The 19,865-nt window shown below is 40.4% G+C and overlaps 1 long non-coding RNA gene across 1 annotated transcript in view; it reads left to right on the top strand.

Moving 5' to 3' along the window:
* The window catches only part of LOC121924769, a 96,224-nt gene that overhangs the window by 73,831 nt on the left and 2,528 nt on the right, over positions 1 to 19,865 (top strand). Inside the window, exon 2 of the long non-coding RNA XR_006102716.1 lies at positions 18,825 to 18,967. This is a non-coding gene — a long non-coding RNA (uncharacterized LOC121924769). The remainder of the gene's footprint in view (positions 1 to 18,824; positions 18,968 to 19,865) is intronic.

Raw genomic sequence — 19,865 nt, 5'->3', positions numbered from 1 at the left:
GCTGGCTTTGACCTAACAAACACAGTATCAGCCTTCTACTTTGTTAGTCTGCCTGAAATATGAGATCTTCAGCAACTACCTCTAGAGATGTAAATCTTTGTTCTCATGGTCAAGAATAAATAATTTTATCAGCCAGAATCCTGTATGGGATTCATGGGTGTGTACATACTATAGTTTCAGTGCTATGTAGTGAATCCTGGCCTGAACCACATCTCCAATTCCCACAATCCTGATGATCAACAAGGGCCTGCTCCCTTATTGCTCAGGAAACAGCTGACTGCTATTTCCACCTGCTTAAGTGAGTAATTTCCAGTGGCAAGAAGAAGAAGAACCCAGGTCACAATTCTTCCTTGCATGGGATATCGCTCACACAAGGGGATTGGATGGGATCGTACGCCAGCTGCTTCCCGAGGAACAGGGGAATAGATTGCCATTGACTTCAGTGGCTCTCTCCCCGAAAGTGGGGATTGGGGAACTTTCACAGTCCTAATATAGCTCCTAAACTAGGAGCTACATAGGAACTGTGAATACATAACAGTTATGAGTGCATAACTCTAGGTTATGCATGGATTCCAAATTTGAGTATAGTGGGCTGACTGCAGCTATAGGATTGATAATAACAATAATAATACATTGTAATAAGCAAAAAAAGTTTCCTTGTTTGGAGAGAGTGGACAACTTCATGAGGTAAACAAAGAAGATTTCCATACTTGCCTGAGTCACCGGCAAAACGTTGCTCAAATGTCCCTCAAAGATGGAGGAAGCGCATGTGTGTGGAAGCCAGGCACACTTCCTCAATTTTGATGTAATCGCCACTCCCTCTAGCATCCCTGAATTGTCTCAAGAGGAGCTGATTTCCTATGAATGCAAAGTTTGTGTCCATAGGACATTTGCTCCCCTGGAACGATTCAGTGATGCTAAGAGGGAGCCATAATTGAACGATGATTGAGGAAGTGCGCCTGCCTTCCACACACACATGCTTCCTGCACCTTTGAGGGACATTTGAGTGACGTTTTACCAGCGATTCAGGCAGGTATGGAAATCTTCAAAGATGGATGGCTGTGAACAAACAATAATGTGTTTAGTTGGTTCTGTAGGCCCTGTTTGTTTCCAAAACTCCAATGCAAATAATGTCCATATTTGGTCTTTTTTTTTATTGGCCACTCCATCATCCAATTTTAATGGATTAATGGTTTTTGCCAAAATGTCCCAAGTTCTATTCTTGGCATCTCCAGATAAGTCTCAGAAAGATCATTGTGTGAAACTCTGGAAATATATTCCTAATCACCACAGACAATAATGAGCTAGATGAAGCAGATGCCTAATCTTGTATAAAGGTCTTTCTTGCATTCTCTATATTCTTCCCAGGATCAGTAATCTAGTGGACTGAATAGAGATTGATTAAAAAAGAATGGTGCAAAAACTGAAAATCTGTAGCTTTAATGTTGGTGCCATCCTTTTTGAATCACCTTGTTCTTTGTGATTCTTTGCAACCAAACTCTCTTCTGCTACACAGTCATTTTCTCACACCTTCTTCCCACCTTCTATGGCCTTGATGATGCTGTGAACGTTTTCTTCTTCTCCCCATCACCAAAACGTCAACATAGTTATCACCCACTTGGTGACCATAAAGAGTTAAAAGCTAAGAAATAAATGGACACCAGAGCTCCATAGATGTTTTACTATAGAGAAGCCCCATGAAAGTTTAGGAAGAAAAAGTTTGTGTAATTGGCTTCAGTCATCATTACCTCAGTGCACTCAAACCAGGCTCACTGAGTTATTGCTCAGTGTTAGTGTTATATCCAGTGTATATTTTTTTAAATGCATACATATGAATGGCAAATGAAACTTTGAGAGAAATGCTATAAAAGGTACAAAGTACCAGACTGGGAATAGTTACGACTGGTTGTTACCTTCAAATCAAGCGATATGTATTTATTTTATTTTTTAAGAAAGAATACCCCCCCCCCCCCTTTAACTTGGAAAGACAAGGAGGAAGAAAAGCCTATAAACAGGGGGCATTGCTCTTATATAATCAGGATGCAAGGAGCAACCTGGGAGTATGAGTCTCATGAACTTTGTCAGCTTCATAAAAGGAGTCACATGCCTGTTCATATGGAGATGGTTAGATTAATTCCAGAATTGAAGCTCCATAATCCTGATGTCTATAACATTATCCTTGGCAAACTGGAAAATGTGAGGCATTTTACAGTGAGACAGTTGCTTGCCAGTGTCAATGGTATTTTTATGTAAGCATTGTTCCTCTTCCAGCCACTGAACAACATTATATTCCTGATTTATAAAGAAAAAGTCAATCTTGTCCTATAAATCAATTTGGCTAAAGAAATTTACCACCCCCTCAGCACAGTTGTTTTAGAACACATACAATGTAACAAGTCAATTTTGTTGTTCTAACTTCAGGAGCATGTGCACATGTTCCAAATGGACCATGGGATGAAATTATGTATAGCTCATTGTTTTGATTGACCAAATCCTAGCCACAGAGACTCTGTGAAAATCTGAGGCACCACTGCCATGTGTTTCTTTCTGTTGTTGTTCCTTCCAATACAATGTGCAAGAAAGCAATTTGCATTTTTAATTGATTTGTTATGTTACATGCTATGTATTTTGTATTTTGCATTGTATTTGATATACAGTTGTATTGCTATTTTTTATTGAAACTGTTAATTGTTATGCATTTTTGCTATTGTTGTAACCCACCCGGATTCTACGTGATGGGGCAGGCTATAAATAAATCCTTATTATTATGATTATTATTATTCACTGTCTAGCTGTCACATCCATATATAGTGATGGAGAATACCATGGATGGGTTGATTCTAACTTTAGTGTTCAATCGTATATCATTGTTCTTTAGGACCTTGATATGCAAAATCTTTATTTCCATTTCTTCATTGTCTAGGTTGAATTTATGCAGGTCCTCCATAGTGATTATTTTTGTTTTCTTTATGTTCAATAACAATCCTGCCTTTTTACTTTCTTCCTTGACCTTCTTCAGCAATTGTTCCAAGTTCACAATGGTCTCTGCTAGTATTATGGTGCCATCCACATATCAAAGGCGGGATATAGACCGCCGCTTTGCGGCGGTCTCCAGCCGGCACCATTTGCTCCACGAGGGAGCCGCAGCAGCCAAACCGCGCGGCTCCCGTGTGGAGCAAAAAAGAAGCTCCATTTTGGAGCTTCTTTTTGCGGTGCCTTTATGACGTTGTGAGGCGCCACTGGCGCATTCGCGACGTCATAGATGTCACGACACGTCTGGACGCTATGCGTCCAGTACGTAAACATGGCGGCCCCCATGTGGAAGGGGCGCCTCCATGTTGTACGTATTCTATATGTACTAAAGTTAGGGGGGTGCGGAAGCACCGCCCCTTCCTAACCCTAGTACGTATAGAATACATACTATATGGCGGTCTATATCTCGCCTTAGATAGTTGATGTTTCTTCCTCCTATTTTTACTCCTCCTTCTAAGTGTAATCCTGATCTTCATATAATGTTGAACAAGTATGATGATAGAATACAGCCTTGCCAACTGGAAACTATTTCTCTACATTCTATTCTATTGTCCTAAGTATAGATTTCTCATCAGCACCTTCAAATGTAGTGTGAGTCACTTGTCTTTGAGAACATTCTATAGCTTTTTGTGACTGATGCAATCAAAGACTGATATTCTTTTGGAATTCCTTGGTGCACTCCATTAGCCACTGTATATGTTTGCAGTGTGGTCCATAGTGCCTCTGCCTTTCCTGAACCCTTCTTGAACCTCTAAGATTTCTTTCTCAATATGTGATTGCCATCTGTGTTGTAGAACTTTAAGCATTATTTTGGTTGTATGGGAAATTAATGCTATGGTCCGATCCTTGTGCAGTCTTTTGTGTTTCATTTTTTGTGGATTGTAATGTATATTGTTTCCTGTCTGTTGGCTACTGTTATGTTTTCCATATTTACTGACATATTTTAGTTAACACAAGGGTTGATTCTGTATGTGTTAATTCTTGCTGTTCAAACTGGAATATCATCTGTTCCTGGTGATTTCCCCCCCCCCCTCCCAATTTCTTTTAACGCAGCTTCCTCAACTCTTTTTAGAAATTGGGATCCTTTATTCCATGGGTCATTTGTTTTCTCATCTTTTTAATATAGCTTTTATGTGTATTGCATCCAGAATTTTTTATTTCTTCCTGATCCTTTAGTAAGTTCCTGTTCTGATCATATAGCATTCTCACTTTGGGTTTGAACTTCCCTTTGATTTCCCTTATCTTGTAGAAGAGATCTCATTCTTCCCTTTCATTATATTCTGCCATTTTTTTTGCATTGATTGTTATAATAGTCATTTTTATCTTTGAGCACCAGTCAATGAACCATTGCATTAATGGTTCTGATTTTGTTCCCATCCCCCTTTTCTTTTGCCTTTCCTCTTTCCTTAGTTGCTTGAAACATTTCATCTGTTATCCATTGTGTCTTCTCTTTCTTTTTGACCATCATAAGTGTCTTCCTGCATTCTTCCTTTATTATGTCCCTAACTTCCAAGCACTGTTCTTCTGGTTCCTGGTTGATTATGCTTAATAGCACAAATCTATTTCTTACATTGTCTGTAAATTCTTATGAAATGTTATTCTAATCATATTTTGGTATAATGAATTATTTTGCTTTCTTATTCAGCTTTACTCTATGTTCGACATAAGTAATTTATGATCCTACCACTGTCAGCACCTGGTCTATTTTTGACTACAAGAATATAGCTATTCCATTTTTTGCTTCCAATTCTATAACCTGCCTGATTTTTGTGTTGACCATCTGGTGATGTCCATGCATATAGTATTTTCCTTGGTTGTATGAAGCAGGTATTTGTGACGAACAGGTTGTTGACTCATAAAATCAGTCATTCTTCTGCTTCATGTTTTATGCCTAATCCAAATCTTCTGACAGGTTTTGAATCTTCTTTTCGACCTGCTTCTTAGCATTCCAGTCTCCTGGAAGTCCTGTGTTGCATGTGTTGTCAATTTTTTCCTGGACTCACTCACAGAATTTCTCAGTTTCTTCTTTCTCTATCTCTGGAGAATATACTTGTATTATGGTAACATTTGTGGGATACAGACTGCCCAAAAAGGGCGGTCTGCCACCGCCTCCATTTCCACCAGTGGAAAGCCTCAGCTTCCAAACGGCGAGGCTTCCTGGTGGCAGAAAAAGAAGTCACAAAAAGCAGCTTCTTTTTGCGGCCCACAAGTGACGCCGCAGTGCACCATTGGTGCACTCGCGATGTCACCTGGGCACCACGACGTGCAGACGCTAGGCATCCATTATGTCAAAATGGCGGTGTCTGTGTGAACAGGGCACCTCCATTTTGTACATACTCCATACGTACTAGGGTTGCGGGTGTCTAAAAGAGATGTCCCCAGGCAACACTAGTACGTACGGAGTACGTACTTGGGTGCCCGTCTGTTCAGGGCCATTAATAGGTTTTCCCTGAAGCCTTACTGACATGATTCTGTCTGACTTTGCATAGTATCCTTTGACTACTTTTGCTATACAGTCAGTCCTCCCCATAGGCGGGTTTGCCTTCCGTGGCTTTGAGCTTGCACAGAAGGCAAGGCCCGGAAAAAGTAATGGGGTGCTGTGCCACCTCGAGCACACGCCCTATTATTTTTTATGGGGCTTGAGCATAAGCTCTTTTCCACATATGCGGGGGGGGGGACAGATCCCTCACATAGCAGGCTGTATCTCTACTTAACATGAAAGCCACCCCATTTCTTTGTGTATTTTTATTTCCTGAATAGAACACTATATAATTGTCTGATTAAAGTGGCCCATTTGTCTATTGTAGCTCATTCACCCTTAGTATTGCTATGTTTATGCATTCTATTTCCTTCTTTACTATATCTAGCTTTTCCTGGCTCATGCTTTTCACATTCCATGTTCCTATAATACATGTATTACTGCTTCAGACAAATTTTCCATTGTTGAACATTTCTGCTGTTTTTCTTTCCATCTTTGAGTTTCTTCATCCTCTTATTCAACTCTCTGTTGTGCTTTCACCTTTTTGTTTCTTTCTATCTCTCCATGTTCTATCTCTATCTCTTTCTGTTCTTTCTTTAAGTTCTGTTTTTCTGTTTCTCAAAGGTAGCAATGAGTCATTTGAGCAATTTTCTTCCTGCTGAGAAAAAGTGTTCAAAAACGACACAGTTTTCTAAGACTATTGTAGTATTGTTTCCAGAATGGGTTTAGGAGTTTTAAAGAAGATTGTAATGTATTTTTAAAATGTTTTTTTTTTAATCTCAGTATTGTTTTAATTGGTTTTTATTTGCTCATTGCCTTAAGAGCCTTGTGAGCTGTGAGATTTCAACTCAGAAATATTAATTCCTGCAGCTGTTTTATGTGCAAATCAACCATGTGTGAAATTTAGGCAGAAACAAATCTCAATTACAGCTGTGCATAAAGCAATATTTTCTGCACATGAATTAATATTTCCTCATTGAAATATTATACTCCACATAGAAAATTCTGTGCCTGTGCAGAAAACTGTCTTCTGCACAAAGCAATCATGCACAAAATTTGTGCAGAATAAGTCCTGAACCATTAAGGTTCTCATCAATCTAGGATTCTTCTAATTGAGATTTCTTAATATTAAACAAACAAACCAACCATGTTTTTCAAATATTTTAAAAATATTTCCCAAAGCTCTTTCCACCCCTAAGGTATCACATATTTTTAAACATATCCTAACACAGGAGCTGTAAAGCAAATGCAGGAATTTTCATTCACCCCTTGTATTCAGATTTTCCACATGTATCATTCAGTATTTTCTGAATTGCTTTCTGAGGTACAGAAAAAGGGAGATAAAGTAAAACAAAGAATGGCAACCAACAATTAATTGAATTGTGTTCATCCATTTAAACCTACCCAAAAAGGCAATTTACATCTTATACCTTTATTGGATTTGTCTGGAAAATTAATTCATTGGGGGAATCTATATAAGGAAGAAGTAGATAACCTGCCTGAAAATGAATTAATTGTTAACTTTGGTTCAATACTATTTCATCAGTAGCCTGTTGGTTTATGAGAATGAAAGTTTTCTTCCAACTCCCAAAGTTGTAATCTAGCACAAACATATCCTTCAAACCTTTTTTATTACATACAGTTCTCCTTGCTATCAAGAGATAACAGGATGGGAGTGGTAGTTGCCATTGCCTCTTATTACTTATGAGACACCCTTTTCTATCTCTGAAAGTATGCGAATTCAGTGGGAAATACCAGTAAAATGGGATTGTTAATTAAATATTGTAAAATTGGTAATAATTACAGTTCTTTCCTATAGTTCAAAAAACAGTAAGTATTTCCCAATCAACTTTAATGAGTACCTTGTGAGCATCTTCCAATATTATTACAACATTAACATGATACCAGTTTAGGAAGTAGTAGTCCCTCAGGGATGATATGCTGTTTTACTTAACTCTTATTTATGCACAGAGTTTAAGTTGAATTAAAAACACCAAGCTTTAGAAAGTGTATGAGTTCTTGATTTTCATTTTGTAAGATTAAAAAAATTGCCCTTCTCTTGTTTCTCTGTCTCTATCTCTCTCTCTGTGTGTGTGTGTGTGCGTGTGTCTCACACACACACACACACAGAGTTGATCTGTCCAAGTCATGTGATCCAAATGTGGCTTTTACTCTGTAAGTGAAACTGATCATCAATGAGTTTATTGACTCAGGACTTTCAAGTCTTGAGCAAATTCAGATTTCTTTAAATGAAATGCTGCTCTCTACAAAATGGCAAACTCCTGTATCTGTTTCCCTGGGCTTACATCAGCTTTGAAGGGCAAGTGGTTTGGGGCAGACTGACTTTAATCTATTACAATCTGCTTGCTAAACATTGTATTAGTCCCTCCCTGGTGTCCTCCAAATTGTTCTTATGCAGGAGGCAATGCTAGCCCAGCAGAGATCTTGAGAGATGCAGTTGCCTTAAGTGGCAGGGAACTGGGACTCCAGCAGGGCTCTTGCCTTACTGAGGAGGCATTGCTGTTCTGACTCCTCCACACAGTTCTCTTGCTGCAAGAGAGTTGTCTCTATGCAACAAGGTACCTGCTGACAACAGGATGAGAGTGGTAGTTGCCATTGCCTCTTATTGCTTCTCTTCCCCTTCTTCATCTGATGGGCAAAGTCCTGGCTCTGGAGAGGTGCCACTGTTGAAGGCCTGCAGGTACTTCAGAAACCTTGAAAATGACATAAACATACCTGAAAGTGACAGCTGGGAGTGATATTGAGTTTGTTTGTTTTGGATGAAAATGAAGAGGTAAAGCCCTCCACAGGTTGAGGATAGATGAAAATTGGCCCTTGCCCTCAGTGCCATTACCAACAGCATTCTATTTTAACTATTTGGAGCAATTTCCACTGGCTCATGGCAATTGGCTAGTCCTTAACCTACTCACAGCCATTCACAACCTTTCATGCATCTTTAACAAGAAAGGTCTGCTCTCATCACCATCTTGAGAACTGTGGGTCTTATTTCCATCTACTCTGGTCTCATCACCCTCTGAGGCGCCCTCTCTTCATCTTCAACAATGTCTCACAATATTCTTTGAACTGCTGATTTCACATTTCTTCCTTTGACTGCACCATGCCTCTGCAAACATATCTTATAATCACCTGTTCCCAACTACATCATCAGGTCAGTGTGTGTCATTAACAAGGAAAAGAAACAATCCACCAGCCATAGGACCATCCTTGGCCTGGAAAATAACCGAAATTTGAATGTGTTTCTGCAGTTGGCAATTAGTGAAACTCACATGGCATATTTGGTGGATCCTGAGCCAAACGTCAAAAGAAAAAAAAAGAAAAACTTCAAAAAGTAAAGCCTGGCTTTCAGTAGCAACACCCAATTGCTTATATATTGCAAGCAATCCTTTTACTCTCTGAGTCTGATTGAAAAATCAGTTCAACAGTAATGCTAGGATTTCAGCTAATATTTGCCCTATAGAAGGAAATGCCCCTCCCCCCCCGATGTGGTTTTCAATCCAGCCGCTTCAGCTTAACTTATTTGGGGGGTTGGATGGTTGCTGCTTAACAAAACTGACAAAAGCTCCATTGACTTTAAATAAGGTCTCCCACGGATCACCAATTTGATAAACGTTTCTTTAAAAAGAGCAGTTTCTTGCCAGGCCGCTTTTTCCTGGCCTTCAGACAGGCCTGGTTTTGATGCAAAGCAAGTGAGCAGTTGACCAACTACAATGACAGAAGAAGCAGCCCAGTTATAACATTCAAAAAGCACACACTGAGGTAATAGAACCTTAAGGGAAGGTGGTTTTAATAAAGAATTCTCTTTATACTGGAGGCATTATTTGAGATTTATATCCTGTAGACCATGATGACAACTCAATAATGATTGCTCCAGACCTCTATATTAATAAGATTTAATATTGCAATGTTTCCAGAAATGTGGTTTTTGAAATATTATGAGTCAGAAAATACTCTTCTGAAGCTGAACCTCATCAACAGATTTTATGGGGTCGAATTCAAAGAATTATAGAGCATGTTTAAAAAGAAAGAGAGAGAGAAAGGAAGAAACCCCCACCTGAGCAAATTAGTTAACTAGTCATTATTTATGGCAGGGAGTAAGTTAGAATGCAAGACATCTTTTCTATTTTTGTTCACCCCACCCCAAACCTTTTGAAGTCCACCTTTTCAGAACAAAGTAGAATCCAGTCATTTCCAGATATATTGCACTGTAGTGGCCTGTGTGGTTTCACAAATGAGTAGCAAAGTATGTTCAAAACCAGTGGAAACCTGGCAAAGCTGGGGTTTTGAAAACCAAGGTCTTTGATATTAGTAGGGGTTTTGCCACACATTTCAGCAGAGGTGAGATTTGTTTTTAAAAATCCTTAATAGCAATTGAATGTCACTCAAGAGAGAAGTGGAATGGTTAGCCAATGTACAAAATATAGTAATCCACCAAATATTTGGTTTAATAGTAAATTTTACTTCCCTATATGCCCGTGAAAACATACTCCCAGTATACAACCATCAGTGACATTTGTAGGATGTTTTCTTAAATGCCACTGAATTAATCCACAGATTTTTATGTTACCCCATCCAAGTGTTACAAAATCTGAATAGATAAGTGCAGTAAAATAAAATGCAGTACTCAGAGCTTTGAGAGAAAGATGAAAGAGTGGAAAGAACCAAATTGGCTAGTGAAAAATGGCAGGATCTTCTTAAGCTTGTTGACATTAAAAACTGAGTACTAAAATTCTGTGTACAGATCTGATAAACCCCTCTGTAGTAAAGAATGAGATGAAAGTTTTTTCAAAGAGATATTGGGATAAAATACTGAAGGAACAAGTTCTAAAAATCTCATTCTAGCCCTCCTGTTAGTTTGCCTTAAGTAACAACATTAACCCATTGAGCTAAGCACAATCCATCCAAATCTTGGAAATGTTACTTTGGTTTAAGAGTCACTGACCATGCTGATGCCAGCACATTTTGGGAATAGTCATCCACAAAAGTAACTTTAACAAGCTTTAATCCATCAGCCATGTCCTGCCTCAAATGCCTTGCCATGGTTTATAGAATCACAGAATCAAAGAATCATAGAGTTGGAAGAGATCGCAAGGGCCATCCAGTCCAATCCCCTGCCATGCAGGAATTCTCAATCAAAGCATCCCTGACAGATGGCCATCCAGCCTCTGCTTAAAGACCTCCAAAGAAGGAGACTCCACTACACTCCAAGGGAGTGTGTTCCACTGTTAAACAGCCCTTACTGTCAGAAAGTCCTCCTAATGTTGAGGTGGAATCTCTTTTACTGCAGCTTGCATCCATTGCTCCGGGTCCTGGTCCCTGGAGCAGCAGAAAACAAGCTTGCTCCCTCGTCAGTATGACATCCTTTCAAATATTTAATCAGGGCTATCATATCTTTTGCATACTTGTAGCATTTTAATACTAAATTTAATTAAGTAGTGGATGATGGGATATGCTGTCACAAATTACTGATTATGTGGGCTGCCTACACTTCTTGGGTCAGTTAACAAGCAGATGTGTGGAGATTAGAGACTTTGCTGGGTGCTTCAAAGCCAGTCCCATGAGAAGTGTTGATATGGAGTTGGAAGGAGGGACAACCCTGGGAATGAGAAAGTGCAAGGGTGGTTTGTTCTATGGGGAAACATGATGCAAGTTTGAATTGTTATGTGTTGTTGTTATATTTTATTTATATAGCACCATATGTTTTACATGGCACTTTACACAGTTATCAAACAAGTTACAGATACAAACCTGCCTATGGCCTGCCTATGGCATATAATCTAAAATCAGAAAGCTACAAGATTATAAAATAATAACTTAACATTAAAATAACTCTAAAACAGTAGGCTGTAAAAACAGTACACACTATTACATACTTATCTAACAGTCAAAATCAAGCTGTGAGCTGAAAAACTTCCCTAAACAAAGAGGCAGTACAGATTGGCACTTAATGTCAGCCTGTACGTGAACTAGGGCTGAGCATCCAGATGCTCCTAGCCCTAGTTTTGCTACCCGGCTCCATCATGGCACACGCCCATCCACACAAAAGGTGCCATGATGATGTGCACAGGGAGCAGTGCCCAAACAGTGCCAGATGAAAAGGGTGTTATGACGCCGCACCATGGTGTTTATGTTGCCCCTTCCAGGAAGCTGCTTAGAGCAGCTTTTTTGGAGGCGCAGATCAGTGCAGCAGAGTGAGGCTGCTGTGGCACCGATCCAGGCAGGAAGGGGCGGCTTCTAGCCTCCCACTTGTACTGCCCTAAAGTCATTTTTAGCTTCGTGCTGAAATATTTTCCATGCAGAAAATGCTGTTTTCTTGCAAAACAAGCAGGCTTGAAGTTTGTGCAGAAGGAATTCCAAATCGATTATTGCCCTCAAAAACTACATACAGTATTGTTCAAAGACTTTCGCACACCAGGAATAAACTGCTGAAATCATTCATTTCTACTTTTAAAAAGAAATTAGCTGAACAATTACAGTGGGCCTTTGGTATCCACTGGGGTTTGGTTCCAAGACCCCACAGTCCATACCAAAATCTGTGGATATTCAAGCCCCATTATACATAGTGGGGTAGTAAAATGATGTCCCTTACATAAAATGGCAAAATCTGCTGTAGAACCCCAGTGAATGGTTGTTTAATTTAGCTGAGTTCCAGTAACATAAGATAATACTATTTTGGTGGGGTTCCCCACCCCTAAAGATTGCCCCCGAAGTGACACAGCATCATTTTCGGTTTCCAAAATGGCAGCTATAGTAGCAGGCAGATCAAAGACAATGAAAATTGCCCTGTGTGGCTGCTGTGTGTAGAATGCCTGAGACAGACCTTTCTTAAAACATTAAGAATGGGTATTTTAAAGCCCTTGTGTTTTTATCCTTAATTTTCCTTTAAAAATGGGAAGAAAGCGGCTATTCGTGCATTATTTGTACAGTCAAGGATATCCTTGTTTTAGGTTTCTGCACACAGTGCTCTCATATTTCCCAGATAAAAATCTATCCTGTTTGATATATTTACAGTAGGTTTTTCTGGTACACCAATTTACACAACCTAACTTCCCTAACAGTTCTGTGTGTCACTTGCAGGGCAACCTAGTCCATAAACAAACACACAGATCAGTCTCTGAATAGAAACAGATTTCAATAGATAGCCAATTTTTTTCTTTTCTTCCAAAACATGGTTTTATTTACTTTAGCGCCTAATGTCAATCAGGACTAAAAAGCAGAGCTTAACTGGCTTAAAATTCCTTCTTCAACTCCCGGTTACGCAGTTTGGTGAAACGGACATAAGATCATGTAGTCTCTAGGTGAGCAGGAGGGGGAAGATATGCTCCACTGACTAGCTTTTACCTTCTGTTGCACAACCAAACTCATATACAAAGCCCCTTACTGTCCCTATTATAAGAGACTATATCTATTCTTGTGCATTTTCCTATTTTATGGTGCATGCCCCTTCTAAATCATTTCCAGTATCTCTTTCGTAAAGGAAGGAATGGATGAGATAAAAACAAACATTTTGTTCATGATAGTTGTTAGAATTAGACTGTGATAAAAGCTCAGCTGGATGAGACCAAAGGGTCATCTAGACTAGCATTTCTTCTATTGGTGGCCAGCAAGATAATAGAATATATAGAATTGGAAGAGATCACAAGGGCCATCCAGTCCAACCCCCTGCCATGCAGAAAATCACAATCAAAGCATCCCCGACAGATGGCCATCCAGCCTCTGTTTAAAGACCTCCAAGGAAGGAGATATGATTAGTCTGGCATGACTTGTTCCTCTGAAACCCATGTTGACTTTTTGTGATTATGGAATTGCCTTCTAGATGTTCACAGACTCTCGTTTAATGATCTGTCTCAAAATCTTTCCTGGTATTGATGTCAGACTAACTGCACAATAATTGTTGGGATCCTCATTTTCCCCCTTTTTGAAGATGGGGACAACGTTTGCCCTCCTCCAGTCTGTGGGACTTCTCTCTGTTCTCCAGGAGTTCTCCAAAGATTATTGCCAATGGCTCCTATATTACATTTGCCAGTTCTTTTAATACCCTTGGTATCTGCATTTACAATGGAGTTTACAATTTATAGCATTATGATGGAAACCCTATCCCTAAAACAAGTTCGTACTTGGCTATTTCTTTAAAGAATAAATAAAATCCAAATCAGATTCACTGCACCATTGACATGGAAGATTCTAGCCTCTCGCATGTTACTACACTACCTCATGAAGTTTCCTATAATTGCTTTATAAATTGTAAACTCCATTGTAAATGCAGATGCCTGGCTTGGAACAGTAGTGAACCATTTCCATTCTCTCTCCTAATGCCATATTCTGGTAAAAAGTGCTGCTTAATATGTTTACACAGTAATTTTTCAGAGGTGAGGTTATTAGAGAGCCAGAAGTCCATGGAAATATAGGTTCAAACACATAGGAGTTTATCACACTAGTGAGATTCCGCAGGAAAATGGGAGTTAAACTAGATTTAAACCAAAGAAAACCCGGAAATGCCCAAACTTTATTACACGATGTCGCAGTTAACGTGAAATAACACAAAGTTAATTTGAAAGCAAAGCAGAGCAAACTGGCAGTTTTTACTTTCGGAACAACCCGAAAGTAAAAAAAAAGCTGCCGTTTTTCTCTGCTTTGCATTCGGACTAACTTCGCATTATTTCACTTGAGCAGTCCCTAACCAAATTTGCAAGTCTGGTTTAAATTCAAATGTACTTTAAATTGCATTTAACTCCTGTTTTCCCGCAGGATCTCACGTAGTGTGATAAACCTCATAGGGGCTGTGCAGACCACCTCCATCTTTGCCAGATCAGGGCCATGGCAACTGTATGCCGCGACCCCTATCTGGCCTTTCCAGGGTGCAAAAAGGAACCTCAAAAATCAGCTCGTTTATGTGCCCTAGCTTTATGGCACTCCTTTAGTGTTGTGTCATCTAAAAGCAGTGCCAGAGGAGCGCCATGATGATGTGTACTGTGTGGTGTGACATGCGGCATCCAAGCTACCATGAGGGCAGAGTCAGGGCGTTTGTCATATGGATGCCACACCCCAACTCCACCCTCAACCCAGCCTTAATGCCTGGTCAGCACAGCCCCTTACTCTGCCATAAAGACCTCACAGGTTAATGTGGGTCACTTACTTAAATGACTTTGATTTAAATTAACAGACCTGGCCCTACATTAGGCAAAATAAGATGGAAGATTCAGGCAGCAGATTGTAGAGGTCAGATTGGTAGGTTTTGAATTTGTTATTGAAGTGCATTCATTGGCATGGATAGGGAGTATGTTTGTGGGGCTTTTTGCCTTGTTTGCTAAAATGGCTGTCTTGGGTGTGCCATTGGCTGCTATGCTTCAGGCAGGGAAATATCTTGGACTGGCTCTGCTTCACAAAGCTGTTGTGAGAGTAACATGTAAAGGGTGATCCTTGAACTTTCTGCAGGAGGCAAAAAACTCCCCCCTTTGTAAATATAATACATAAGTGCAATCAAATATCTACATTTTTGGTAGATTGATGATGGCAGATTATCAGTAAAATCCAGTGGTTCCCAAACTACCTGGAGCAGAGGACAGAATAGGGGAATTTCAGTACAGAATAAGTAAGGAGATAGTACAGGAATACCTTGTTAATCTAAACGAATATAAATCTCCAGGACCAGATGAACTACATCCAATGGTATTAAAAGAACTGGCAGGAGTAATATTGGAGCCATTGACAATGATCTTTGAGAACTCCTGGAAAATAGGAGAGATCCCAGCAGACTGGAGGAGGGCAAACGTTGTCCCCATCTTCAAAAAGGGGAAAAAAGAGGATCCCAACAATTATCGTCCAGTTAGTCTGACATTGATACCAATTAAGATTCTAGAGCAGATCATTAAAAAGAGAGTCTGTGAACATCTAGAAGGCAATTCCATAATCACAAAAAGTCAACACAGGTTTCAGAGAAAGAAGTCATGCCAGACAAATCTAATCTCTTTCTTTGATAAAATTACTAGCTTGGTAGATGAAGGGAATGCTGTGGATATCGTATATCTTGATTTCAGTAAGGCTTTTGACAAAGTTTCCCATGACATTCTTGTTAACAAGCTTTTAAAATGTGGGACAGACAAAGCAACTGTTACATGGATTTGTAATTGGTTGACTGACCAAACACAAAGGGTGCTGAACAATGGCTCCTTTTCATCCTGGAGAGAAGTGACCAGTGGGGTCCCACAGGGTTCTGTCCTGGGCCCAGTGCTATTCAACATCTTTATCAACGACTTGGATGACAGAATTGGAAGCATTCTTATCAAATTTGCAGATGACACCAAATTAGGAGGAGTAGCTAACACTCCAGAGGACAGGATCAACATTCAAGATGACCTGAATAAACTAGAAAGTTCAACCTCAACAGGGAGAAATGCAAGCTACTGCACTTAGGGCGGAAAAATAAAATGCACAGATATAGGATGGGAGACACATGGCTGTGAAAGGGATCTGGGAGTCCAAGTAGACCACAAGCTGAACATGAGTGAACAGTGTGATGCGGCAGCTAAAAAGGCCAATGTAATTTTAGGCTGCATCAGTAAGAGTATCGTATCTAGATCAAGGGAAGTAATAGTGCCACTCTATTCTGCTTTGGTCAGGCCCCACCTGGAATACTGTGTCCAGTTCTGGGCACCACAATTCAAAAAGGACATTGAGAAACTGGAACGTGTCCAAAGGAGGGCAAGTAAAATGGTGAAAGGTCTAGAAACCATGTCCTATGAGGAATGACTTAAGGAACTGGGGATGTTTAGCCTCGAGAAGAGAAGGTTAAGAGGTGATATGATAGCCCTGTTTAAATACTTGAAGGGATGCCATACTGAGGAGGGAGCTGACTTGTTTTCACTTGCTCCAGAGACTAGGACCCGGAGCAATGGATGCAAGCTACAAGAAAAGAGATTCCACCTTAACATTAGGAAGAACTTCCTGACAGTAAGGGCTGTCCGACAGTGGAACAAACTCCCTCAGAGTGTAGTGGAGTCTCCTTCCTTGGAGGTCTTTAAACAGAGGCTAGATGGCCTCTGTTTGGATTCCTGCATTGTAGGGGGTTGGACTGGATGGCCCTTGCGGTCTCTTCCAACTCTATGATTCTATGATTCTATGATTCTTCCAGGGGTTTTGAAATTCAACTCCCAGAAGCCTTACTCAGCTTGGCAAACAGTGAGGAATCTTAGGAGCTGAAGTCCAAAACATATGGAAGACCAAAGTTTGAGAACCATTGCCTGGCATAGACCATCTCATGAGCAATGAGAAGCCTTCTTTCTTTTTCTCTCCTGTGTGAAAATACCAGCCCCCTCCCTTGGCAGATAATATTGAATTGATCCTGGAACAGAGCAAACGGACCCTTTCTTTACCTTTCTCCCTCCCCTCTTTGGACACCAAAATACTTGCTGTGCCCTTTCCCCCAGAAACTGCTTGGCTTCCCCCTGCAAGGAGGCCATGGAGGAAAGCTTCTTTGGGTAAGAAAGACATTGGCAAGTTGCAAGGCAAAAGCGAAGGGAGGGGGCCAGGCATGTGTTCTTCTTTTCCTTTTGCCTTGGCCAACTAGCTCAAGCCAGCTAGCCAGGGCGGAAGGGAATAGGGCAGGTATTGGATACTGTCAATGCTCTAGAGACTCCTGGGGATTCCTGTTCTTCCCCCCCTCTTTTATTTCCCTCTCCCTTTCCCAGGAGAAGCCTGGAGGAGGTGGTGGAGGAGGGCAGCTCCAGGGACATTTCTTGGCATGGGTTACCCAGGAAGCCACACAGCCCATCCTTTCTCAGGTGGAAATCCTGCTGATCTGACCTGCCCACCCACCCTCTTCACCAAGCACCCCATTCAGACAGTTGTCCCTTCCATACAGGGGCTTCCCTCTTTCACTTTCCAAAGCCAACTCCCCAGCCTCACCTTCCTTCTCCCAAATACAAACTTATAGGGCTCCAGGTTTCCTTTGGAACTTGGGTTCGCTAGCAGCAATTGTTGTTGTGTGCCTTCAATTGTTTTGACTCATGGTGACTCTAAGGAGAACCTATCATGGGGTTTTCTTGAAAACAGTTCTTCAGAGGGGGTTTGCCATTGCCTTCCCCTGTGGCTGGGAGAGTGTGACTTGCTCAGGGTCACCCAGTGGGGTTGCATGACAAGCAGGATTTCATTTACTTCACTTGCAAAAGTACCCAAAAGCAGCCACTTCCCTTGCTTAAGATAATTTATTTCTCTTCCCCCCTCCCCCCGTTTAACTGTGGACCTAATGCCAAGAAATAGGCATGGGGGGCATTAGGGTTGTCATCCAAGAAGAGAGGGGATGGAAGCCTGAAAAAGTTGGGGGACCACTGGTCTAAATTAATAGAAGTGTGCTTACATTTGGATTCCAAGTGTATTCTAATTTTATGACTTGCATCAGAAGCTCTCATGGACAGTTAGCAAGGGGAAATGCCAAGTGTGAATCAAATAGGTAAGCACAACATATCGATCAGTTGTGCTCCTGCTGTACCAAAATCCACCCTATCCTTCTGCTAAGATATCATTTTCCTCTGCCCAGGTTTGACATTTGCTCAATAAAATCCTGCTGAGCAAGTGTCAAACATGATGTGAAATTGTCAGATGATTGAACCAAAGTCTAAAGTTGTGATCCAAAGAATGATGCACAGTATGCTTGGTAAAGGTTTCAAACTTTGGTTTCTAAAAAGGACACCATCCCTTTGCTGACAGGGAAAGGAGCCAAATATGGAGTAGTTCTGTGAGGTAGAGGTTTCAGAGGAAATTGTGCCTTTTGTGACACTCATGCCAAGTCAGAAGGTGCATGATGAACAGAGGACTTTGGCAGGAATGGCTTGTGGTCCAAAGAGGGTATGCTAAGGGCAATGCTATGGAATTCTGGGTGTTGTAGTTTGGTGAGACACCAGAGCTATCTGACAGGGAAGGCTAAATATCTCACAAAAATACAAATCCTAAAATACCATAGCATTGCATCATGGCAATGAAAGTAGTGACAAACTGCTTGATTTCTGCAATGTGTCAGCAACCTTAGATTATGTCTCAGAAGTCTCATATTAACAAATCAAATGTTGTCCTTTTTGAGAGGAACAATGCCTTTTTGCAGTTTATAATAATCAAGAACCCACATCCAAGATGGGCAGAAATATTTAGATAGTGCCTGGCATCCTGTTAATGACTTATGATGATCCAAATTGCATCATCCTATGGTAAGTAACTTTTTGGTCACTGAGGATGTCAGAATTCTTTACTGACTTCACACAATAATCAGTCCCCATCTCCCCCAAATATGCTCCTCTTTCAGCTACAAGCTACCTTGGTCATTATGTAATTGATGGACAACAGGGGGCATCAGAATCTTGCTATTTCCATACAAACAGAAACCGAACAGTGACATCATCTATCAAGACCTATGGGAGTCCACCAAATGGATTCTGCAGATAAAAGGTTACCTTTTGTAGGGTGAGAGAGAGATGTAGTGTATTTCTGCATGTGTAATTTTATGTTATGTATCTGTGATATGGGCCCTTACTCATTTGTTTACAATTGTGAGAGCTCTTCTGTGGGTGGGCTTGGATCATTTGGTGCAAAATGCTAAACATCATTTCAAAGCACCATTTCAGTGCATCTGCTGTGGAAACTAGGAAAGATTTCCTTCTTATATTTGTTCACACATCTAATGTACTCCTCAGACCACAGATACTTACTTTCACAGGTTTTTCTCTTGATGTTCAGGCAAATCAAAGCCAGCTGCACAAATGTTTGTGGAAAAGGTGAGCAAAAATATAGGAGTGGGAGCGGGTTGAAAGGGGGCAAGGACAGAATTCTGAACAAGATGAGATCAAATGCTGCTTGAAAATTCTGGGGCATGTTTCAGAATATTTTTCTTCCATTAGTTCTCCCCATCCAAACAATGACGGAAAAGGTGTGGTTATTCTTTCAGTACAGTGTGGACCAGAGTTGGAGTCTGGTTTATATATATGTATCTTATACAAGGAACTTTTCTTATGTGTGACAGATCCCTTCCAGAAAAGGCTATTCATGGTGGTTAGTCACACTTTAAAAATCAATTTTATTAATATCATATTTAAAGCTGTTAACATTTACCCCTGTTGACTTCCATTGTTTTCCTTGCATTTGATCTTTATTTTTAAAATGTGCTTTCCATTAACGCTGAGCACAGCCCTATATATTCATCTCTCCACCCCCACCTTTTCCTGGAAATGGGATTTCACACATAACTTTGTTGGCTCTTGAGATCATGCTCTTGATTTTGAGAATACTGTTAGATATGAAGGAAATAGTAGGACATCTTGGGGCAAGCACCCGATATCCCTTGGATTCA

This window comes from Sceloporus undulatus, chromosome 3, assembly GCF_019175285.1.
Source record: "Sceloporus undulatus isolate JIND9_A2432 ecotype Alabama chromosome 3, SceUnd_v1.1, whole genome shotgun sequence".
Lineage (NCBI taxonomy): Eukaryota > Metazoa > Chordata > Lepidosauria > Squamata > Phrynosomatidae > Sceloporus > Sceloporus undulatus.
This window is presented reverse-complemented; position numbering and strand designations above follow the sequence as displayed.